The sequence below is a fragment of the Mustela putorius genome, unplaced genomic scaffold (genome assembly GCF_011764305.1).
Source record: "Mustela putorius furo isolate JIRA1106 unplaced genomic scaffold, ASM1176430v1.1 tig00003863_pilon_pilon_pilon, whole genome shotgun sequence".
Classification (NCBI taxonomy): domain Eukaryota; kingdom Metazoa; phylum Chordata; class Mammalia; order Carnivora; family Mustelidae; genus Mustela; species Mustela putorius.
Genome location: NW_025422015.1, coordinates 7,411,366 through 7,437,126, shown reverse-complemented (window position 1 = coordinate 7,437,126; position 25,761 = coordinate 7,411,366).

Genomic DNA, 25,761 nt, shown 5'->3' with positions numbered 1-25,761 from the left:
TCTAAAAATATTGATGGAACCTCATCATAAGACCATGGATTGACTTAGCAAGACAAATCTGAGAGAAGTGAAGTGATCATAAACCAGAAGAGAAAGTGTTGGAGGAGTTAACAGACACCAGGTAAACTAGTGCATCTCTAGCTTGGCTCCCTGTGAAAATCCCATGAAGATTAAAAGCTACGAGTGGTCAGGCTACATCCCAGATCAGTGAAAAGCTCCCCAGGATCCCACGGTGCTGCTGAGGTGAGGCCACTGATACAGATGCCTCTTTCTAGAAGCTGGAATGGAAAAGAAATGAGGAAGATTAAAGAGTGCCACCATGGAGGGTTATTTTCAAGACGGGAGTTACCTGAAACTGAAGTAAAGGGGAAAATACTAGTTGAGAAGGAAAGAACAAAACAGGGAAGGAACTAATTGATGGTAAAAATCTAAAGGAAAGCAAGAAGAATGGGAAAGGATTTTGAATTTGCTTTGAATGGAAGGAAAGCTATCTGGAAGTGAGCCTGATGAGAGAAGATGGGGTACGCGTACAATTAAGTTTGTGGGTGGAAGAGGGAGAAGATTCTTCATTATCAACATGACAGTAATTAAATGCATCTTCAAACAGATCTGTTTGAAATGTGTCCTGCTGTGAATAAACAAACTTGTTAACAAACATTTCAGGACACTCATTGCAGGAAAGCTGGGTGTGTAGATTCCTTCCTGGTTCTGCTCTGTCTTCAGTTCCCGATTCCTCACCCCGCCCCCACTGTTACTCTGTTCTCCAAGCAGAGTGGATCTTGCCAAGAGAGGTGTTCTTCTCTTTCTCTGTCCATTACTACTCTACCCTCTTCACCATCTTCACTAATACAAATGATCATGAGCATGTCATCATGTTAGAGTTCAGGAGAAATGGGCCTCGGTTAAGTTGGTGAAGCCGCTGCCTTTTTGGCTCAGGCCATGATTCCACGGTCCCGGGATTGAGTCCCGCCTCGGGCTCCTTGCCCCACAGGGAGCCTGCTTCTCTCTCTGCCTCTGCCTGCCACTCGGCCTGCTTATGTGTGCTCTCTGTCTCTCTGACAAATAAATAAATAAATCTTTTAAAAAACTTTTTTTTAGGAGAAATCACTTCTGTCATGTGCTGAGCTTGGGGCATTTGGGATCTGACAGAGGACGGAGATATAATGGCGGAGAAGTGAAATATCTAACACGTGACCATGCTTGCAGATGTTAGGCTCAGTCCATTTACTCTCCTTATGGATTTTGCGCTGTGTGTGTATGCATTCACATAATATGTTTGCAGAGTTGTATTTGTCTCTACCTTTTGTCCCATAACAGTTTTGCCCAGACTGACCAACAGTAGCTCCTTTTAAGACATTAAATTTTGATAGGCTGCCTATTGCCTAGAAACCAGTAGTTCTGTTTCTGTCCTTCATGCTGCCTCCACATGGTTCTTGTAGCATCCTCTGCTGTGAAAATATTTCTGGCTGACTCTGCCAAAAGGGGAGTGTGTTGGACAGGATGCTGTCCTCAGTCACCTTCACCCCTCAGACCAGTATAACTAAGCCGTGCAACACACGGGATGTCAGGTCAATAGACATGACAGGTCTAGGACTTTAGGATGAATGACTAGTCTGGCTACCTCATAAACTGGCTTCCCCACCCAGAACCATCCCCTGATTGTTTCTGCTCTGTTCACTCTGAGCTTGAGAAGTTCAAAGAAGAGCAAAGAGGAGCATTTTGCATTTGATATGTTGAAATTTAGACTCTTAACAAGGTCTATTTTAGGCTTCTGTCTCATGAAATAAACATGATGCACAATAAACTTTTATGATACCACACATGATCCGTTAACAAGATTATTATCTTGTTTTCCTGATAGAATCATCAGAAGCAACCTGGGCCTTTGGGAAAATGCTTTAGGGAAATAGAAACCAATAGGAGCTACCTAAAGATGTTTTCTTAGCTCTCTTGAAGACGCTTCTTTAAAAGCTGTGTCTTGCAACAGATAAGGACAGAAACTTCTGGGGTCAGACAGATCCACTAACCACTGACTATGTCACTCTGGCCCCAAGCCTGTCTTCATCTGTGAATGGGCAATATTATTTGCTACCACATCACAAGTTTGTTGCCCTGTGTACCGAAATATTGTTAAGTAGAGTAATTACCACAATGCTTGCCTCACGGTAAGGGCTTGGTAAATAACAACTATGATTGTTTTTACTATTATCAGGAAAATAAGGGAAGACAAAAGGAAGAAGTAGGTTAGTGGTCTTACAAAGTGAAGAGCAGAGTCTCGTGTTCTCTGTATCCTTGAAATGCCAATATATGGAAGGAAAATCCCTCCCTAGTGTCCACGTCAGGCAATGTTGTTCTTTCTCTGAGCTAAGGGGGTTTTGTTTCTGTATTTGTTTGTGTTTACTCTATAGAGACTGATTCTTGAAACTGATCAAGTTTTCCTCTTCATATTTCATGTGAGAAAGCCAACCACAAGTAAATATCTAGGACTGTAGGACATGCTTTCTTAATACTAGGCTCCCCCCTGGCACCATCTGATTTTCATAGATTTTATTTTCTCTTTGCCTTTTTTTTTTAACTTAAATCTATATTAGGGAGCTGTATTATTATGTATCTCTATGGAAGCTGATAAATCATTTTTTTTTGGATAAAAGTATCCTTGGTCAAAAATAAATAATGGATAACCATATTTTTTCTCTTGAGATTCTAGTTTTGAAAAATCCATTATTTATCCCAGAATTCAGCAAATCAGAACCTTGCTCCAAGCCAGCCAAATCATCCAGGAGTGTGCCCAGAATTACTGCAGAGGTCACCTTTAGGCGTGAATGGACCATGCATTTAAAATGGCCCATTCATTCTCCCCTTAGCACAGATGCTGTGGTGGTTGGTTAATTATTTCGATGCTAATATGTGTGTATATCTTTTTTAATGTGGATGCCAGACCGAAGATTTGGATTGAAACCAGTAATCAACAGATGGCAATCACTCGGGGTCATGGCTGTCCTGGGCCAGGTTTTCACCACTGACTCTTAATAGAAGTCCCAATCTGGCCTGGCAGCAAGTCCCCCAGTGTCTGTACGCCTGCTCGGAGCCATCCCACCAAGAAAGGCTGGGACTTCCCTAAGAAAACTTTCTTGTATGCACCTGTGCGAGCATCCCAAAGTGGCAATTATAGAAATGTTTTGACCATCTGTGTCCTTGAGAGGACTTGTATTTTTTATTTCTTAGCGTTAAAGTGATGTTTCTAAAGCTTTCCTTTCTTACAAGTATCTGTCTCATGGAGTATCGTTTGGGAATAGCATGAAGAAAACATCAGAGACCATTGCAAACAGATTTGACCTGTGTCAGTAATATTTGAGTGATTCAACTTAATTTCACACTTCTCTATTGAAAACGTATTCTTTTCAAGTCACTGCCTGTGCGGCAAGATGACTTTTCTGGAAGAGCTCACAGTCCATGTGAGTTCAACCTTTTATAATTGTGACATATAATAATGTAGAACATAATGATGAGGATTTTTTCCAGACTTCCTTTTATTGTTTTGAACCAGTTCCATGCAATAACAGGTATGAACCGACGGCAGCTCTCACTGCATTGGTAGCTCTGTCACGCCCCACATCCACTCTTAGGTGCTAAGTGTATTGGGTGGGACTTTTTCAATGAAAGAGCTACGGGACTGATAAAATACCCATTTCAACTGGAGCCAGCAGAAGGATCTCATTGGCCAGTGTAACGGAAAATTCAAGGTCAGGAAGCTATTTCAAATGTTTTAATCCTGTGCCTTAACGTCATCAGGAGCACGTCTCTCTCTCACGATCTCTGCTCTACCCTGGTGGGCTGGCATCAGGATCTAGAAGATTCTGTCCACTTGGCAGTCCCAGAATCTGTCTCAGCCTGACTTTCTCACAGTGATAAAAGAAAAGAGATCATCTCTTTCCCAATTGCTTCATAAAAATCCCAAGATTCCTTGGGATTTGCTGGGCTTAAATCACATGACCATTCCTATATTTTTTAGCTAGGGCTGCCATCACAAAGGACCATAGACTGGGTAGCTTAAACAACAGAAACATATCTTCTCACCATTCTGGAGACCAGGTGACCAAAATCAGCAGGGTTCACTCCTTCTGCGGACTATGAGGGAGAATCTATTCCTTGCCTCTGTCCCAGTTTCCGGAAGCCTTGGCTTACAGATTGCATTCTGCCTGTGCCTTCTCTGTCTTCCTTCTATCCATATTTCAGTGTCCAAATTTCCCCCTTTCATAGGCAGGAACCCCCATCATCTTGAATTGGCACCCTGATGGCCTCATTTTACATTGATTTTCTCTGAAGAGAATCTATCTCCAAATAAGACCACATTTTGAAGTACTAAGGGCTAGGATTTCAAATAATCTTTTTTGAGGGAGTGAACAATTCAACTCCTAACAATCCCTTAAGCACACACTATGTTAAAGGGATCAAAAGCACTGATCTGTCAGGTCTGCATCACTTGAACACCCCTAGAGCAAAAGCATCCTTACCTCCATAAACATAAGTGGTAAGAGTAGGAAAGGGCTGGCTTTCCAGGGAAGAATCCATCTATTCCGCCAAAACAGAGAATCCATAGTGGGCACACAAAAGCAGTATTTATCACACTAAATATCATTAAATCAAAATAAAAGCCAAAACCTCATACACGTGCATACATATCACCTACACGTGGCCTTTATACAAACAGCCAAATCAATTACCAAATGAGGGCAGGTCCTGGGATATTATTCACATGGAATTAGAGCTGTCACATTTCTCTCCAGTAGGAGGAATCTCACATCCTAGCATCATTCTAATAAAGGGAAATCTCATTTGGCTCTTTAGATGCCGGCATGGGGGAGAGTAAATCTAACAGAAAGAAGATAATATTGATGACCCACTCCCGTCAGTCCCCATAGAACAAAGACTCAGCAGGTGTGGAGCCAGGGACATGGTACCTCTTTTTGGCCAGTGTTTGGAAAGGGATGAAGGGAGAAAGGAATGCCCATAAGGGCAGGGATGCCAAATTCATACCAGATGTCTTCCCATCTTCTCCTCTCTCGTCCCAGGAAATATTATGAATCAGTCAAGGCATGTATTCTTACTGAGCCTTGCTGAGGCTTGGTAGAATCAAGGTTGTATGCTGTGTGTGTGTGTGTGTGCACGTGCGCGCGCGTGCATGTGTGAGTGTGTGTGTGTCTAGCTGTGTGACTGACACACCCGGGAGTTATTACGTAGTACACATCTTCATGCCCACAATTGGAAGCTCCAGGCAAGTCCTTCTCCCATCAGGGTCCAGCAGCCTCCATCAGAATGGGCTCAGGAAGTTCAAGACACTTGTCCTCCCACTGAGGCTTCTGAGTTAGCTGCCCTTAAAAGAGTTTCCTGACCTTACCTGTCTTATGTCCATCTTTGCTCCTGGAAGCTCATTTTATATACATCCAAAGATGCACAAGCTATGTATTCACTATTATATAGAGTGATATTTTTTAATATTATATAACAAGTTCCTTGGCTTGGTACGCCTCTTGGCTAAATGAGAAACAGTCTTCTTTATGTCAGGAAACGTCACCTCATATTTCTAAGTTTCCAGAGGCTCAGGAATGCATTTTTTCTGACAATGGCTTAGGATATAGGCTGGTGTTTTGCCAGCTTTCTCGCTGTTAGTTCATTTCTTTAATAGCATCGTGGTGAGAGTCTTTTCAGAACCCAGAGACTCCAGCCTCAACCCTTTCTATTAACTAAAAAACCCTGAATAACCCTCCATATGGTGCTGCCATGGTATTTGATAAATACCTTGCTGATATTTATGTGGCTTTATGCTTATTTTGACAGGTTGATCACATTAGTCTGTATTGCCACCAAACTTTTGTCACTGGGTTAAGTGATCTCCTGAATTTCTGCCATGGAAACTTGGGGGAAAATGAGAATCAGGAATGTACAATCTAAAAACAAAAGCAGACAGAAGCCATTCCGAAAAGCAAGAAAAGGGACAAAACTCTATTAGAGCTCCCGGTGAATGTATTTGTACCTTCTGTCAGCAAGGCTCTTAACTGTAAACTGCTTCTACTACCAGGATCGATAAAGGGCAAGGCCTGGAGATAGTAATTATGCTAATTGGTACTGACTAAAAAACAGGCAGGCTGCAGGATAAGCAGACAGTGTGTCTCCAGAGAAACAGACACATTTGTTAGGGAGGGCAAGACATGGTATCCTCTGTGAGGTTTCTCCTATAACCGGTTCACTAAGAAATACCAAGCGCCCCAGTGAACATTATTTAGGCTCTTGCCTCAGTACATTAAACCAGGCCCTTCTGAACAGTATCAAAGAAATAAAAGACTCAGTACCTGTCTTCAGGAAGCTTACAGCTTAACTTACGCTACAACATTGCACAAGCACGTGTGTGGGTATACACATGCACACACGCACACACACATAAACTGAGAGGTGTTTTCACTGTAAAAAGCAAGAACTGAGAACATAAATCCCAGGGTGCTATCAAGAGAAGAAGAGACCAAAGTCAGGTGGGATGAATCACAGAAAGCCTCTTGTAGGCACCATGCATAGGGAGAGGCTTCAACTAGAGAGAAGATGAAAGCCCCTCAAGGCCTTTTTCTTGATAAGAATTCTAACACAGAAGCTGTGTTATAGTTGTAGAAAATCATCTTATTAGATGTGGAAGTGTAAAAGCTCTCAAATTTCATCTCCATGAATGTAGCATGGATGCCATCTTGGAACTAGTATAACTAAACGAGTTAATCAAAATGTACGGATAGGTATCAAAAAAACAGATGAGCTGGTTAAAATTTTTGATTAATGTCCTGCCAGGCTGCTGTGAGATTCTAAACTTCCTAATAAACCTTGACCAGTAAAATTGTACAAACAATTTCCTTTGATCCCTTGAATTATGTTGAAGGCTCAAATATTAAAGAAGTCTTTTTAAAAAATTAGCTAAATGCATGAAATTTAGAGACTGTTGGAACTATCTGGCCCTGTAAATATCAAATTCATTTCTCTTAATTCCACCTTCCACTCATTAGCTCATTATGAAAGAATCCTTTCTCCAGAAATTAGACTACAGAATAGAAGGTAAAATTTTTCTATTATTTTTATTCCATGAAAGAGAAGTAGGGAACCACAAATTCTATCTATATCCCACGAATCATATTTTGGTATTTAAGGAAAATTCTGACAGTTCTAAGTTAAATGGGTCAGATCCCAAGGCTAAGATTTGCCATAGAGCCCCGAACTTCCATACATATCTTTTAAAAAGAACACACAAGAAGCACAGTGATGTAGAACACGGTCTCTTTCAGAACTGTGAATTGTGTGCACTGGGTATCCCAAGAAATGGGTGGTATGTAGAAAGCGATTTGAACTGAAAGCTGTGTTAATGAACCAGTCATCTCCCCTCCAAGGGCTGACTGCAGCTTCCACTATGCAGAAGAGGTGGGGTAGGCAGGCCTAGTATGACCCGGATTATCGCCCAGAGTTTTAGTTCTAAACACTTCCCGGCAGATACTGGAAACGGGGAAATAGGAAACGTCGGTCTTCAGGGTTGCATAACTGCTACCAGCAGGGGGCAGCACTGCTTAGATAATCACTATTTTTGCCCATCCTTCTTTAAGAAAACCCACAGGAAAAAAAGGAATTTCTTCCCTCAACGCTTAGCAGCTCAATCACATGCTAGTGGGCTAAAGCCAAGAATACCTTTGACCCAGAAGATCTCCATTTTCAAGGGACCAACCCTCCCCAGTAGGTGTGCATACAACTCAACATTTCCTGCCCACACTCAAGTGTGATACTACTTATGGTCTATTTACCTCTTTATCTTTGCCTTCTCCTTATTTCCTACTTGTTCCTCATCAGGGGAAGAACCATTTTATAAGAAAACTGAAAACTTAAGACACATAGGAAGCTTTTGTCAATCTTTCTCTCCCCAAAATAAAGTCTCCTGTTTGACGTAGCGCTTCAGATAGGGACTGGGGAAGCTCTCCTCAAGAAGACCACATGTCACCCAATGAAGAGCAGAGATGAAAACATGTCATGGAAGGAAACGTCTCTTCTTTTGGAAAAGCCATTAATTGACCAGTGCTGCCTCCTGCCGCTGAAAGGAAATGAGGCAAAAACAATGGCGTTCCTTGTTCTCTGAATCGTGTTTTATTTTAATGATGTCAATATTTATTGAAAAAATTCAACTTGCTTAGAACATAATAGCAAACCACATCTTCTGATTAACTCTTAAAGCTCGGATGTGATAGTAAGATTAATTTTAGCCTTATTTTCAAAATAATTTAAAAATCACTAGAAAATTTTGGTTCCATTTTGTAAGAATATATTACTTGACAGTAATTTCAATTCCGATTATATGATGAGCTTTCATTCTGGTAAACTATGTACACTTAAAATGTTTAATTTAAAATTAGAGACCATTTTCCATAAAGCAAGAATGTTTGGGAGTTTGAACACCCAAATATATTACCTAAAAAGAAACAGGGACTCGTCATTGGAGAGCTATAGTATAGTCATTTATATGAAAGCATCTCTATTCACTTCCTTCTTTTTTTGCACCTTTCCTTTTCTTAGGCACCATTCCTGTATGTAATAATCTCAGGCAGGGTTGCATGAGGTGAAAAACCTGTGCTGTGAACTAGCTATACCAGGATTTAAAACCCAACTCTGCCACTTATAATTTGCTTGACCTTGAATATGTTACATAACCATACTGAGCCTTTTTTTGTCATCTCTAATATAGGAACAAATTTGATACCTATCTTAGGAGGTCATTAAGAAAGTTAGGAGGGAAAACATGTAAAGCTGCAAAGTAAACACTCCGTAATGATAGCTGGGGAGTTTCCTTGAGAAAGCCCATGATAGAAGGTCTCTAAGTTGTCTGCCATTAATTCTTTCTCTCCTTATATTCACATGCTATTCCTTACATCAAGAGTCGGAGCCTAATTCCTCTCCTTTGAATCTGGATTGGACTGACTTACCAGTTTAACTGGTAGAAATCAGTGGATGTGACATTCTAGGATTTCCAAAGCAAGGTCATTAGGAGTCTTGAGTTTTGAAAATGGCAAGTGTCTTGGATGCTTGTTCCCATGATGCTCTTTTCAGAACCCAGCCGCCAGGCCAAGAAGCCCAGGCTACATGGGGAGGCCAAATGTAGACATTCCAGCTGACAACCCAGCTGAGCTCTCAGCCAATAGCCAGCATCAACTTCAGACCACATGAGTGGGCCATCTTGGACATCTAGCCCATGAGGGCCTTTAGGTCTCCCCAACTTCATTCCTTATCTGACTGCAGCCATATGACAGAACCTGGACAAGAATTATGTAACTGAGCCCAGCAAATTCGCTGAACTATGAAGTACAATCATAAATTTTATTTCAAGCCACAAAATTTGGGGATGGTTTGTTACGCATGCAATGATAGATAACTGGAAGAAAGCTACAGGGAATATTCCTATTTGAAAGAGCCACTAGTCAAAACCCAGAGAAACAGCTGGGAGGGAGGAAATCATATTATAAATATTTATCTGTAATTCACAGTTGTGTTCCTCAAGTCACTGTTTCACAACTTCTGGAAAAGCTCAATTCAGTTTTTGAAGGGACATATGGGAGTTCAATAAATATTGGTTGGATGAATGAGGAAATGAGTGAAGGAATTTTTTCTATCAGTCCTCTAATAGAAAAAAAACCTAATGACTAGCAGTCCATCAAGAAGTTTCACTAGGAATCTATTATCTCAAAGCCATTTGGGGATATAAGCCACATACTAAGGAAGTTCAAGTCTTAAAAATATCAACCAAAAGAACATTAGAAATAGTGATCATGTGCAAACCTGTTCCACAACAATGGACAGACAGAACACAGATTCCAGATGAAAAAATGCACTTGGGTCAGTAGAGTAAGGAGAAGTCTTTTTCCAGATTTGGGACCAACACTGAACCCAGAAATTTGGGTGGACAACAGAAAGGACATTTTGAGTGGGAAGATGTCTTGGAACCAGAGCCAAGAAGGGGAAGTACAGTGGGTAAGGAATAGAGATTCTGTGTTGAAACTAATACTTTGAATGTGAATAAGTGCCCAATATACAGAACCAACACCAGTCAATAAGAGGCACAAACCCTAGCATGACCAGTTGCCCCATCAGGACCATGAGAGACCAGGAGGTCCCTTTGTTGGAAACTCAATGTGGACTGAAGAGAAGAAAGAGGTCAGGGAGTGAGCTGGGATGTGGGCTGAGAAGCCTGTCCCTTGAACTTGGAAGTGTGTGGGATGTCTTACATCTTGTTTCCTTGACCTAAATCTGTACCTGAGGGAACTGGAATGGGGAGGGGGGGCAGCACTCACTCATGGCAGGGAGTGTCTCATAGTATGAGAATAGGGAACCACCATCCATGTTTATTGCCGTGGGCATTTCAGAGGATCTTCACGATCATTGTTATCTTGTTAAACCCTGTAAAGCAGTAGACTAGAAAGCACCAGTGTGGGTGTGGCCTGTCCGAGGTCACCTGACCAGTTGTTGGCCAGCCCAGTCTCAGATCTTCTGCCTGTAGGACAGGTTCACACCAAACCCTCTGCCTTCCCCAGATTTTACTGTGCCAGGAGCCCACCAGTGTCTCCAAATGACCTTGTTTACAGCCCAAACTAATGCTATAAGGCTGCTCTTTAAAGCTATCTGAGAAATGGCATATCACTCTTTGTTAGAAATAATGATACTGATTGCTAGACCAAAAGAGTGGATGTCTATCACTGAAATAATTCAAAAAGCTATTTTTGTGGGTCACATTCTATGTGATAAAAACTGTCATTTTAGTTGACTTTAAAGGACACATCCCTCTGTAAATCCATACAGCGTGCAGTATTCTTGGCTGAATGTGACACGTTCCACAAAAAGTGTATAAATGACTCTGATTCAGAGTGGAGGGAGCACAGATAAATAAAGTTGACAGTTCACAGAAGAGGTCTTCATTACTAAATTATTTTGGGAGGTTTTGTAAGTCAGGAAAACTAATCTGCAACTAATGCCCCTTCTGTGTCACTTATCCTATATTCATCTCCCCACACCGACTGTGAAAGAACAAGAACACAGAGTTTTACCTCCCCATCATCAATTACGAATATGTCCTTTTTTTTCCTCGGTGTGTGAAATTGCATTTCTTATAAATTGCCCCGTGCTGGTGCCTTGTGAAGTAAACATCCCAGTTCCCAAGGTATCTGTCTGCCTTAGACAATGAAGGACACGTACCCTGTGGGTGCTCTTAGAGCCAGGCTGGCCCTGCGTGTGGCTGCACATTGTTGGGAGGGCAGGGGACCTGGGAAGCCTCGTGCCTGGCCATGAAACTGTCCTTCCACCTTCCATGCTATTGATCTGTACTGGCTGCTTGGCTTGCAAGCAGCTGATGGCCATGGACACTAATCAAATCAGGCTCTCTTCTGCCTGGCCTCTGGAAAAACATCTTTATGAGCCTCTGTAGCAGTAAGGGTCGGGGGTCTGCTGCAGCCTGAGTGGCAGGAGGGCTGGCATGCACAGCGGAGCAAGGCAGGGGGTAAGGCAGGAGTCATCTCTGCATGCCTCCTGGGGACTAGTTACTGGTGAGAAGAAGCTTCATGCTTGGGGCTAGCAGCTCCAAACCTAGTCACTGCACCTGACCCAAAGATCTGAAAGGATTGTCTTTCTTTTCCACAATTTGCCAGATGACACAGAAAGTTGATGTTTATGGAGAAATTTTTATTGTGAAATCTAGGAGACCATCCCACACTAATGCTTGCAACAAAATGGACTTAAACATAACCACTTAAGCTGATTTTGAACATTGGTAGCTGCATAGTTGGATGATCTGGAAGAAAGGCACAGCGTATAAAGACAATCTGTATTTTCTCTTTTTCCTCACGCATGGCTCCTTGTAGGTACTCTTGATACGGAAACCTCTGCAATCTGCTTCCCTTTATAAATTGTGTGTGCAGAGTAGAAATGGCTTGATGGAGTACAAATCAGATCATTCCTGCCCTGTGTAACTAATTGCATTTTGTTTCATTGTGTTTCCATAACTCCAGAAAGGGCATAGCTAACACTTGATGGAACATTTTCATATAACACTTGTGCTTCCTCAACCAAAATGAGTCTTTTGAATTTACTAGGAACTAAAAACAATATCAACTATTTGATCAGGTTATGTTTAAAAGAACATGAATTCATCGACATTCAGATGACTCAAAGTCCTAGTTTTCTGGGAGATCAGTATAAAAGTATTTTTAGGCTCAGTGCATAGAAATGACTTAACTTTTATACTCTTTTCTAGTGTTACAAGAAAAAATGTAGCTGGATTTCTCAGTGCTCCCTAAAGTGGGGGACTCCTGTTAAAGAGACAGAGTATAAGTCTTGGTAGATGTTGGCTATTGAATATGAAATGTGGTGGTGGTGTCCTTTCCTGAGAGTTGAAGTCAGCAGCAGACCTGGTATTCTGCTTCTGATGTGCAGGGGGAGGACTTCCTGTCACCTCCTTTGTCAGGTGACTGCAGGTGCTGCCATGACTCCAAATCACGCTATGACTTCCAAATCAAGCCCCAGCCTTACCCTAGACATAGAGGGAGCAATGGAATATGGCATTAACCCCATGCTCATGGAGCTCCAACCTTGACTAGATGGTCTCCCAGATGCATCACATGCCCTGCGTCAGAAGCCATTCCCTTCGTTCTCTTGCCTTCAACTAGGACTGGACTTAGCACATCCTTTTATGTTATTTTTTTTTCCTTTTTATCTTTTTTTTTTAAACCTCTTAATTTATTTTATTTTTTTCAATGTTCCAAGATTCACTGTTTATGCACCACACCCAGTGCTCCATGCAATATGCACCCTCCTTAATACCCACCACCCGGCTCACCCATCCCCCACACTTCCCTCCCCTCCAAAACCCTGTTTGTTTCTCAGAGTCCACAGTCTCTCATGCTTGTCTCCCCTCTGATTTACCCCAATTCACTTTCCCTTTCCTTCTCCTAATGTCCTCCATGAGGACATTATTCCTTATGATCCACAAGTAAGTGAAACCATATAATTGACTTTCTCTTCTTGACTTACTTTACTCAGCATAATCTCCAGTCCTGTCCATGTTTATACAAAGTTGGGTATTCATCCTTTCTGATGGCTGCATAATATTCCATTGTATATATGTACCATATTTTCTTTATCCATTCATCTGTTGAAGGACATCTTGGCTCTTTCCATAGTTTGGCCATTGTGGCCATTGCTGCTATGAACATTGGAGTGCATATGGCCTGTCTTTTCACTACATCTGTATCTTTGGGGTAAATAGCCAGTAGTGCAATTGCAGGGTCATAGGGTAGCTCTACTTTTAATTTCTCAAGGAATCTCCACACTGTTTTCCAAAGTGGCTGCACCAACTTGCATTCCCACCAACAGTGTAAGAGGGTTCCCCTTTCTCCACATCCTCTCCAACACGTCTTGTTTCCTGGCCTGTTATTTTTTGCCATTCTAACTTGTGTAAAGTGATATCTTAATGTGGTTTTGATTTGAATTTCCCTGATGGCTATGATGATGAACATTTTTCATGTGTCTGTTAGCCATTTGTATGTCTTCTTTGAAGAAGTGTCTATTCATGTCTTTTGCACATTTTTTGACATGATTATCTGTTTTTTGGGTTTTGAGTTGAGGAGTTCTTTATGGATATCAGCCCTTTGTCTGTAGTGTCATTTTTGAATATCTTCTCCCATTCCGTGGGTTGCCTCTTTGCTTTGTTTACTTTCTCCTTTGCTGTGCAGAAGCTTTTTATCTTGATGAAGTCCCAGAAGTTCATTTTCACTTTTGTTTCCTTTGCCTTTGGAGACATGTCTTGAAAGAAGTTGCTGTGGCTGATGTCAAGGAGATTACTGCCTATGTTCTCCTCTAGGATTTGATAGATTCCTGTCTCACATTGAGGTCTTTAACACAAAAAGATAGAAACACATTCTATATTCATGGATCAGAAGAATAAACGTTGTTAAAATGTCTATACTGCCCAGAGCCATCTATACTTTCGATGCCATCCCGATCAAAAATCCACTGGCATTTTTCAAAATGCCTGAACAAACCATCCTAAAATTTGTTTGGAACAATAAAAGACCCTGAATCACTAAGGAAATGTTGAAAAAGAAAAACAAAGCTGGGTGCATCACATTGCCTGATTTCAAGCTTTACTACAAAGCTTGGTACTGGCACTGGTACATGGTACTGGTACAAAAACAGACACATAGACCAGTGGAACATAGTAGAAAGCCCAGATATGGATCCTCAACTCTATGGTCAAATAATCTTCAACAAAGCAGGAAAATATAACCAGCAGAGAAAATACAATCTCTTCAATAAACGGTGCTGGGAAAATTGGACAGCTATGTATAAAAGAATAAAACTCGACCATTCTTTCATACCATAGGCAATGATAAACTCGAAAGCACATCTTTTTAAATATTACCTTTCACCTTATATGGGAAAGAGACATGGCTCTCTTTTTCAGATAGCTCAGTTTAAATATGTATATACTAATGCCTCCAGGAACAATAGCTAAGTTTCATACACTGGGCTCAACAGAGTTGGAGATTGCAAATCCTCTAACTGGTTTGCGTGGTTTTGATTTTAACTACAAAAAAAGATATTTTTTCCCTTGAATATTACCAGGGAAATATTCAATTTTCCTTGAATATTACCAGTCTATATTGGGTTAGACTCGATATAGTCAAGAAAACTGTAGCGTTAGAATTTTCCAATAATGAATGCTAATATTTGATAAAAGCAGTATTTCCCACCCTCTCCCCAAGAATGATCTTTAGTGGTGGCAAGATGATCAAGTTAAGGGGTTCTCTCTGTTATGGTTTAACTCCCCCCACCCACTCCATCTTAATTGCCTCTGCAGTATGTCCTTCAGGTATCTATGGTACTTTAGCATGAATTAAATAATAGAAGGCCAAATAGAAATCAGAGTGAAGATCAGAGGAAAGGAAGCACAAGACAGAATGCTAAAGCCTGATTTTAGTGTATATTTCGCCAGAGACATAAATGATGTCTTTGTGGCCCAAATATTTTGAAATTTTAATAAGCTAAGAAAACACACTGGGGAACTAGAATGACATATTCTGCCTTAAATGTGCTGTGAGAAGGTTCTGGAAAAGATAGGATATCTACATGGGAAAGAGGAGGAAACTAGAGACTTCAAATCCTGACCACCCCTATCTTTGACCCTCAAAAACAGGGTGAGGGTGCAATGCAAGAAAAAGCACAAAATGAGACCAAATGTACATTTTAAGATTCTATAAAATTGCTAAGAGTGGGTCATAAATTTGATGTTGATCCATTTATCAACTATGGCCAAGAAATTTAGACCCTGTCGCTGCTGCACATTTTATATTGTGCTTTGCTTAACTTCTCATATGGGTAGCCTTGATTCCACCAAAATTTTGTGAGATCATTAGAAGCAAAAAGGCTTTTGAAACAAAACGTAACTTAATTGAGTGATCATATTTAACCTCTTCTTCTTTAATGGAGGGGTTAAAGAGAGAGAACAAGACAGCTGAGAGATTCTACCTGAAGAGGTGCAGAACAAGGACAGGCTCTGGAGCATCCAGGCCTGGCAGGAGTGGCCCAGGAGATTGGCTCTGGGCTGCTGTGTTTGTCAGAGGGCATCATCCACATAGAGATGGGAGTTGTCAAGTTCCAGAAACCTATTCTGCTCTTGACACTATGCCTGTAGTTTAGGTAAACTGCCATGGATGGGCCGTGGTGCTCAGGACCCAGTATCCTGATATGCTGATTTTTTTAGGCATGAACAACTGAGAGAGATTGTCTTCTCAATTTTCCTTTTTCAGAGTCTTGAAACGAATCCACCACTATTTTTTCTATCTCAAATAATGAGGTAGAATTCAGGGCAAAATATAAAGAAATATTAATTACTAAGGAAAGAAATGTCTCCCAGGTAAGTATTCGATATCCATTCTCTTCTGGCCTTCCACCATTGTCAATCACTCTTCATTTAACTTTTGCAAAATTTCTGGGCTCCTGTAAAATTAATCGATTAGATTTTCTAACCTAGAGGTAGTCAGGCCTTGTCTGTATCTTCTCAATAGCTCTAACACACAGCAACTTAGTTGCTTTAGTACTTTTTATCCAAGGGGTCTCTTAGGTATGCTCTATTTAGATACTTTTGTACCTTCTTATGAAAAAAAAAAAAATGTGGTTGTTTACAACTTAGAAAAGAACTTCATGATGTAATGGAAAGGGCATGGACTTTGAACCAAATCAAACTGGGTTTGAATCTGCATTGAATATTTAAATGATCATGACTACGTTGTTGAGACTTTCTGAGATTCTTTTTTCTTTTAAAGATTTTATTTATTTATTTATTTATTTATTTATTTGACAGAGAGAGCACACAAGTGGGGGAGAGGGCAGAGGGAGAGGGAGAAGCAGACTCCCTGCTGAGCAGGGAGCCCAACCTGGGGCTCAATCCTAGGACCCTGAAATCATGACCTGAGTCAAAGGCAGACACTTGACCAACTGAGCCACCCAGGTACCCACTTTCTGAGATTCTTAATCTGTAAAAATGATATGAGACCATGCTTGGTATTCAGACAAATGAAATAAGTAGTATATAAAATAAGTAGTATATAAATAAGTAGTATATAAAACTCCCAGCAGCTAGTGCTGTGGTCTTCACTACCACCACATCAACCATCTCTGCTCGTTTCGTTAGTACAACCACTGCCAACTGAGTGACCATGGGAAATCCGGGTAATGCTCTGGACCTCAGCTTTCACTTCTGCAAAACAAAGGTAACGGTATCTATCCCACAGCGGTAGGGCTCTGAAGATAGTGAAATAGTATCATGTGTAGAGGTCTAGGAACATGGCATATAATTCAAAAATTGTCCCTCTTTTCCCCTCTTGGTTAGCAATAGCAGGGACCTCTTCAAGCACTTGTCGGTTCCCAGGCTAATAGTTCACTCTGATTCTGAGGTTAGATGAGAGCCTGCAGGGTCACTGTAGATGTACTGTAAGTTGGCCCTAATGTCCAGATTTGTGTCCAGGAGAGATGCACACTATACTACCAGTCTTAGAGTCTGAATCAGTCTTAAGGCCATAGAGGAAGCAAGAAATACATGTAGTACATGGATATTCCCCTGAGCAAGGCTCTCTCTCCCTTCAGGGGCCCTTCCTGGCCAATGCCCAATACAGTGTATTAGCCCCACACCTTTCCTTCACCGGTGCCACTTCTCTGTTCAGTGCTGAGAGGATCTTCCCTCCTACTGCTGTTTGTTTCCTGGCCTTGCTCACCATTTCCCGTTGATGGAGACAAGGAAACAGACTGCCTTTTTATGCATACTGGGATCCTGTAGCAACCCCCAAGGGCAGCCTGATGCAGGACAAAATGCCCCTGACCTCAGCAACTTGACAATTGTCATGTCCTTATACTTCCTAGGGAAACAATAGATTAGAATGAAGACACGGTCTTAAGCACATACATTTTCTTCAGCAACAATGGGGACCATTCATTATTTTTCTCTTGCTCCTGTGTTCTATGTACCTTCCTTCTGAAAAGTACAGAGGGTTCCTCATCTCTGTGCTTGTGTGGCTTTCTAGGGTGGAGAGTAAATGCTTCCTACCAGCTTTTGCTATGCTCACTTAAGGTTCAGTGTGTTTACTACATTCACCCAGCAATGGATCATTTAGGGAAAATTGAGGAGTGTCCCATTTTATCTTGTCAGATCGGCTCCAATATGCATGGCAAGGCCTATGACTATTTTTCCTTTTTTATTTTTTTAGCTGCATCTGTCAGTGGCCCCAGAAACTACTTGGAAATGAACATAAGCATTACATACAGTAAATTTCAAGAATGGATACACTTGATATTGGGAGGAAAAGGCCAGATTGAGTTATGGGGTGAGTGTGTCATGCTCATCGACTTAGGGGGTCTCTGATAATTGATCCTAAATGGATCTTTTTCTCTGCCATAGAATTTTATTTGGTCAGAATGTGCTGTCTATCTTTTATGGTCCAAAAGCTAAAATTGCAACGAACATGATAACTACTTGTAATTCAGAAATCTCACCATCTGTTGTTTCAACCAATGTCACTTAACCCTGCTGAGTCAGAAAACAACAGCAATAGACTGAGCATCCTGGAGCCCAACCGTGAGGGTCAAGGTGATGCCCAGGGTACAAAGGCTTCTAGTTGACCTTGAGTCCAGGAGTAAAGTTACGCACAACACTATCTCATTGTCTACCTGTAACTCCAAGGACATGATTCTACCTGCTTAAAAAAAAAAATTGATGAGTTGATGTTTGCCATCAGAATGAGTAGCTGATGTGACTCTGCGTCCTCAAACTCAAATGAGAACTGAATGTAACTTGATTTATATTTCCTTTATAGCAACTCTGAGCCCACAGTGCATTTTATTTTTGTCATTATTAGACTCAACTCTCCTTCCCGGAACTACACCAGATTCACAAAGGGTTTTATGATGTCCAGAAAGACGAGGGACCTTGGCTATGAGGTCTGTAATGGTCTCACCAACACCCCACTGCCCAAACCCCCAGCAGTTTGCTGACAGCGAGCAGTTCTCAGCTCCTCCCACACCCTCTGGAGGCATGGGGATCTTTATGGAAGCGCTAAGACCCAGTCTGGCAGGTTGTCCTCCCTGGACACACCACAACTCTTCTTCCTGGGGAGTCCTCTGCCTCCCCAGGGCAAAACCAGGGAGCACCCTTCCCTGAGACCTTGGGAGTTATCCCTGCCTCCAGATTAAGAGAAGCCCTTCCTCATATGAATGCACCACCACACCTCACCATGACCCATTTCTCAAAGACATTCTGCTACTCTCTTCAAATTCTGTCTTCCTTTTAGGAATCAGACTTTCAGAAAACAAAAGCCAGGAAATCTTGCTGGTAAATTCCAGCTTCTGCTGCCCAAGGCAAGAAGGCACAGAGGCATAGAGGGAAAGAGGAAAGATACAGAAAGGGAGAAGGAAGAAAAGCCTAAATTAAAACCACCAGGCATTTGTTGGTAATGTGGATGGTAGCACTCAGCACAGCACTTCATTCCTTAAGAGGGTCTAACCTTTTCTTCGAGAACTAGAGGGAACATTGTACGGAGAGAAGGAAACTGGGTCCTGGACTTCCTGTGTTTGTGCAAGGGAGTGTGGGGGATTGAAGGTGTATTTCCAAGGCATCACTGGTTCCTCTTTTATAGATTACCCTTAATATCATTTTAATTTGTTGGAAAAGGTAAACCAATTCTGCCTCTTCTTTTTCTTCTTGTAAATCCTTTGTGAATGAGTTAAAAAAAAAAAAAAAAAAAAAAAAAAAAAAAAAAAAAACTCAGGAAAACCCAAGAAGACTCCCTTAACTGCTCTCCATGAGAAAGATGACCAGAGTTTGCCTGTGGTGTCAGTTTGTGATCCAGTGACTTTAGAGGAGTCAGTCAGAGGCCAAAAGGGGCTGAACTCATGTCCCTCAATTTAAGAAAACACAGTCTGTAAAACCTCACACTTGCAAAACATTGATGTGGCAGATGGCTTTAAGGCAAAAACTGTTTTCCCCTTCAGAAGTCGAGGTGCCAGGAATTCCTTTAAGTATCAAGATGTCCTTGAATTTTTTAAAAAATATGATCTAATTTAGAATCATGGGTTCATGTAGTTTTGCAAAAGTCTATCTAATTCATAAAGATACATACACCCATCCTCAGTGAAATGAATGGTAAGCCAGAGAAAACATGAGATTTCACCAATGGGGAAAAAAAGACTCTGCCAGATTCTAATAGTTGTTTCAGATGTTTAGGACAGTTGCACAATACTCAAATGACTCACCCCATCCACAAACACAGTTAGAGATGGACAGGGTCATGAGGCAGGACCTGCAAAACAGGTTTTCATGGCACGGTGGCATATGGGGCGGTTACACCAAGGGTAGCCCTCCTCGGCTTCCAGAGACGAAAAGCAAACAAGCACTCCTACATGTCACACCAACAGAACCCTCTTTCTCCGTCTGAATAGCTCCTATTCTGTGGCCAATTTCCCCAAGTCTCTTGGTTTGTAAATATTTGTTTTTGTAAATTTAAGCAGTTACTCTGACAAGGTTGATCCTAATCTGGGGCACTAAGGAAATGGAGAAAATGTACCAGATGTAAATAACTGCTTTCCTGGGTCAACTGATACAAATCTAAGCATTTTAGAAAGCTCTGCCCATATTAAAATGAGGGGGAAAAACATCTTTGGGCAAAAGAAGAAGTAGAAAACTGGTGTATTTTGTATTGGAACAACATGGTGTTGGTTTCTGATGTTCCACGCCTGGGGAGTGGACCCAGGAGTGGAACGCCAGCCAGGCTTTGGAGGTAAAGCTCCTCTGCTGACCACAGTTATGTTTTACTGTAAAGGGCCACCACTCACTAAATCCTATGTAATTAGAAACTCAGAGAGAAGGAAATGTCGTTAGAATACCCAGGGGAAGGTTTATCAAAGAATACACGGTTTGTGCATTTGAGTTTTGCTTTTCATCATAAGCTGTGACAGCTTCCTTGGATCTAAATATCTGGTATCTTGAATGCGTAAATGTCATAAGACCACAGAAAGAAATGACCAGACTTCTTCTAGGTCTCTACTTGTCAGGTTTTATTTAGACCCTACTTTTCCTTTTCCCTTTAGCTTGCAGGCATGGTAGGCACGGGGTGTTGGACTTGTCTCCTTACAAATATGTTTCCTTTGCGTGGTCCCTTAATGAAGATGGGAACCTTCAATGTCTGAGTTATGCCTACAATGATAACCACAGATCAGTGCTCTCAGATATTTTAAGGAAGTTATTTCTTCTCCTGTATCTGGTAAGAAAAAGGAAAAAATTTGAAGCATATATAATATATATATATATATATATACACACACACACACACACACACACACACACATATATATGTATGTATAAAATATTTTTATGAGATTTTCTTTCTTTATTTTATTTTTTCAGTGTTCCAAGATTCATTGTTTATAAAGCCTATATATCTTTGTGCATCAGTTTAAGATCAAAGTTTACCCGTTCCAACAGAGCACACAGAGGATGGATCATTTGGTAGCTGGCTTTGGTTAATATCACCCACAAGAATGCCAAAAGTTGTCTCGCTGAACTTGCAACCTCATACTTGCATTCCAGATGTCCAGTCTTGTGTTACTGTGCACACCTTAAAGTGAGCTGGGAGATTTATAATTACCTGAGTCTTCCATGAAAGAAAAAGGCCAGAAGTTACCTACACCACCCACTGTAGGATTGTTCTTGGCATGGAGAGTGAGGCGTGGTGAATGTGTGCATGGCAGTGTGAGTTGTCATGTCTTAAGTGGCAGTAATGCTAGGGGGTACTTTTCTTCTTGGAGTTATATTATTAACTCCTTGGACGAAACATATCTTGGTTTTGAATCATAACCATGGGAAATGCCCACACCCATCTCGCCTTAACATATGTAAATTCCATTTCTCCCAAGACTCTCAGCTATGAGAAAATGCAACCATCAGTATTATGAAAGTAGCTCAACTGAAATGTTTGCTTTCCTGTGCTCTGTCACTTGAGCAGTTCAAGTGACACCTTTGACAAGGCAGAACAAGAAATTTATCCCTTCAATATGGAGCCTTTTGCCAGGGAGGCTGAGTTTTGGAGCAAACTAATGGTGAGTTGAATGAAGTATTTAAATATCAAGGGCATTGTACTGAATATTTTCCTTGTAGCTTTTCATAAAATTAGGAGGAATTTGTAATCAAAGGATTGTAGTCTTGTTCATTGTTTTAGAGTGAAACATGCCTTCTACACACCAAACAGTGTTAGTGATATATGACTTTGGGTGAATTGTTTGCGTATGAATGTTTCTAATTTTATTGATGAACCGTACTGAACAGCCTGTAGGCATACAAGACATGACCTTTGAAGCAATACGACTCACTGACAGAAAGGAACTGTAAAGTCAAGCCAGGTTTATAACACAAATGAAGAATTTCTTGGAACTCTGTTTTGAGTTGTTATTTTCAATTTTCTTTAAATGTTCCTCTTCTGGATTTTATATAAATACATGTATGTGAATATATATATAATAGTTATGATATATATTATGATCAGAAGAGCATGATAAAGGAGCAGGCTAGTGTCTAACACAAATTTTTGTGATTTTTGACCTGGGCATATTCAGACCTGCTGTTTCCCTTAATGTCATAAAGAACTTCTGAGTTTACTCCACATGAAGTGGTCGAGTCCTGAGAGCCCCAAAGAACGGTCCAGATTCCCTGGCCTCAGTGACCCTGGCTGATCATCTAATTTTAAAGTTGAATAAATTGAAGTTCCCCTTACTTGAACAACCCAGAGTGGGGATATAAGATCACAGACTCCAATGCCAGCCCAATGCTTTTTCAGTAAGTATATCTCCTTTCCCATGGTATAACTTTTCAGTCTGTCTTCTTTCTAATGTGAATTTGAACTTCATTGGAAATAAAAGATTCTGCCACAACCATAGGTGATTTATAGATTGGATGGTATAAGAAATTCCCTTCTGGTGGCAACAGTGGGACCCATCTGTCTTTTCTGTGGAAGTATGACCCATGTTCCCTTCTTTTATGACATGAAGTTGACTTTAAGAGCAAATTAAAACACTGGATTCTAAAGTAATCACTTCTATTTAATAAAGAATGCTCATCATCCCTGACGGTCTTAGCCTTTAATGTTATATCTAAGATGGCAAGTCATATTGTATACTTTTGGAGAAAGGAGGGTAGAAAATATTGCACTATCCCCAGACCTAACTAAAAAAGTGTAATTTTCAGATGAATGTTCAAGGTTTTCAGACATTGACCTTTGTTTATCCAAGTCATTCATTCATTTACTTAGCAAGCATACGACCAGTTGTATTCTGGAAATTGAACCATTTCTATGCTCTTGTAATATTTAGATTTTTAAAAATTCATTTGTTTTTAATAGGAGCTCATTTTTGACAAACTAAGGAAAAATAAAAGGAGTTTTTTCCTGCATGCCCTCTGGGCAAAAAGGAAGGTCTCTGCTTCTAGGGGCTGAGAGCTGATGTCACACAGGTCTGATTGGCTCCAGGGTCCTAAGACAGCCCCCAGGGCATCAGCAGATGCTGAAGGGCAGGAAGTCACCAAGAGATGAGATCAAGACATTGGTTCTCACCCCTTAGACACCTCCAGCCCCCTGCTCAAGCAGATTCCCAGTTATATGGGAGAAGGTCAGAACTGTAAGGTACACAGCTATCACACAAATTCAAGCTAGCTTGTTGTTCTGTTAAACCTTGATTACCTAAACTGTCATTTTGAAAATTTTCTCCTCGTTTGGAATTTCTTTGGTCCCTTCTCTGTCTCTGACATTACACGTTGTTACCCATTCTCTTGGCAGGTTTGTGGCTACTTACCTGCAGGGCAGTAGCCTCAGAGATGCCATAGGTTGCTGGCAGCACCTCAGCAATCTCTCATGGGCTCCTTCCAGCCTGCGCAGTGGATAAAACACCCACCAGCTCAGACCCCCAGGGGTGGCCCCAGCCCAGGGCAGGAGGAACTGAAATTCACTGTAGTCCAGAGCTGCTCTGGAGATGGAGTGAATCAAAAGAAATAGAGTTTTGAAAGTCTGGTTTATTTTCAGGGTCTTTGTATCGTAATTAACACACCCAACCTCTCTTGTGGTCAGCAGGTTGTTATCTTAACTGCATAGGTGGTGAGACACAGAGATTTAATAATGGGCCTGGTGCTCTCTGGTTAGTGAGCCTGGTGGAAATCAGACGTATAAGCCTCTGCTGGCAGAAGCTGGCAACTTCACACATAATGTGGGATGTTCTGTCTCTGCCTTCTCTGCTTGGAGGACTAGAGTAGTTCCTCCATCCAGAATTCATTGGTTGTTCTTTATTCTTGGTGCATTTGAGTTCTGGCATGTCTTCCCTCTTGCAGACTGCTTGTGTGGCTTAGAAGTTCACTTCCATGCTGGATATAACTGGATGATGTTTCCCTTCTGTTCCAATTTAGGAAGTTCAAATTCAGAAGTTGCCTCCAAGTACAGCTTCAAATACCCAAGGCTGTGTGCTGTTCAAGGATGGCTGATGGATTAAGTCCCTGCCCAGCACACAACCTAGCACAAAAGCTAACCATTACACAGGCTCATTTCAACAAGGACAGATGACATAAGAGGATGCACTTGGCCATGGATGCAAAGTATGGTGGGCAGTAGCCAGCAGTGGACATGATTTGGGGGAAGTGGGCAGTGGTACCTGCCTAGGTAGTCCTGAGTGATTATCACTACCCAAGAGACCCAAACCATCTTTTTTTTCTTTTCAAGCCTAAAACCCTCATTTGGCCCCATTCTCTCTCACCACATGAGCTCATCTGAACAAGGCATCAAGCAAGTGCTCACTGAGTTCAGCTTCTGTACTAACTCCACTGTTTCTGCAGAGAACACAGAGCAAGAAGACATGCTCTTGACTCCTGAAGGTCAAAATGTAGTGAAGAGACAAGATAGACATACATGAAACGATTAGAGGACAAAAGAATATGTGATTGAGTGGCAGGGTGCATGGCTCAGACATTGAATGGAATAGTGCTTCTGATGATTCTGATAATTGTCAAAGAAGGTTTCATTAGGGAAATGATCAAGAAGGACAGTTGGATTTGAATAGGAAAGGGGCATCCAGGTGAAGGAGATGGTGTTCGGTAAATGCCAGGAGACAAAAGCAGCCATGGGGGTGGAGCAGAACTGAGTTTTGAAGAGGAAATGCATGTGAGGGACTGAGGAGGGAGAAAGTTGAGCAGATCCTAGAGAGATGGGAAGGCCAAGCTGAGGAGTTTAGACTGGGAGGAAATGGGAGCCACAGAAGGTGTTGGAATAGTGGAACACAAAAGCAGCATGTGAGGATAATTATTCTATCCAGGTACATCGGATTCTGAAGATTCTGCAGGCCAGTTAGGAAACTATTGTTACTGGATGTAAGCAGGAGATGATAGTGGTCCCAGGTTAGAGTGGTATAAGAAGAATAGGGGCAAGAAGCACATTTCTAAGGGAAACTATGAAATACTCATTGATGAATGGAATCCTCTACGGTGCAAACTATGGTTATCTTGTGTAGGTGACAGTCTGTCTTTGCTCAGAATAAAAGAGAAGTCCAAGTCTTCCCCTTAGATCTACTCCTGAAGCCTCCGAACCTTTCTCACACCTCCTTCCCTGTTCCCTGAGTTAATCAAATGCTCTCTAGAAAATTTGCCAAACATCAGTACCTATCCTGAATGTTCAGGCCAAAGCTTCTCTTCCAAGCAAGACTCTTGCCACGAAGAACACTCTCCTCCCTCAAAGCTACCCATCTCTCACAGCCGGGCTCATGACATGGAGGTAGGTGTCCTCGGTTCTCCTTAGCTGTTGTCGAACATGAAATACCCTTCTTTCTCCCTCACTGTCTTAGTTTTATCTCTAGTTAATTTAGTCCTCGCATCTGTCCCCTCTCTGGCTTTATTCACATCAATTTTCCCAGTGATATCTGGTTCCTTGGCAGGCTACTTCAGTGTGAGATGATCAATTTTCCCCTGTAGAGACATAGTTGAATTTGAACTAAAGTCTCTCCTACCTACAGGGAAAACAGGTCCACAGTTCACCTGACAGTATGAAAGAGGAAACAAGCTAGAAAGGCGAAGAAAATCAAGGGGTTGCATGTTTTGTCTGGCAAATCCCAGATAGATTTCAAGGGAAATTTTGA